Consider the following 733-nt stretch of genomic DNA (forward strand, 5'->3'; position numbering starts at 1 on the left):
TGGTTGCTAGGGTGTTGCTATGCGGTTGCTAGGGTACCCGGGGCGGTTGCTAAGGTACTCGGGGTGGTTGCTATGCGGTTGCTAGGGTACCCAGGGTGGTTTCTAAGGTGTTGCTATGCGGTTACTAGGGTACTCTAGGCGGTTGCTAAGGCGTTGCTATGTGGTTGCTAGGGTACTTGGATTGGTTGCTAGGGCAATTGCTAGGGTACCAGGAGTGGTTGCTAGGGTGTTGCAATGCAGTTGCCAGGGTACTTGGGGTAGTTAATAGGGTGGTTGCTATGGTACCCGGGGTGGTTGCTAGGGTATTTTAGTTTAGTTTAGTTTACATTTAGCAGACACTTTTATCCAAAGCGACTTACAAATGAGGGCAATAGAAGCAATCAAAACCAAGAGTAACAATATGCAAGTGCTATGACTCGGTCTAATACAGTACACATAGCAAGTTTTTTTTGTTTGTTTTTTTAAACACGGATGCAACTTTAAGAGTGAGTAACATACTATTTAAATATGTAAAAGACTCAGAGTTGATGAACAGGATCGAATTAGTTTTCCCTTATCGTCAGTGCTCCACACTCCATTCCAGTAGGTGGCGCCATAAGCTAGTTTGCCAACCAACCGCCATTAAACGCAGAAGAAGAAGAAGAATGGCAGACGCAACGCAACGTTGACTCCTCGCTGTATTTTGAGAGAGGTTAGTAATTGTCAAGTATGTTTCAAAATCAGTTTGTTTTAT

Source organism: Sinocyclocheilus rhinocerous, unplaced genomic scaffold (genome assembly GCF_001515625.1).
Source record: "Sinocyclocheilus rhinocerous isolate Xijiao unplaced genomic scaffold, SAMN03320098_v1.1 scaffold1672, whole genome shotgun sequence".
NCBI lineage: Eukaryota > Metazoa > Chordata > Actinopteri > Cypriniformes > Cyprinidae > Sinocyclocheilus > Sinocyclocheilus rhinocerous.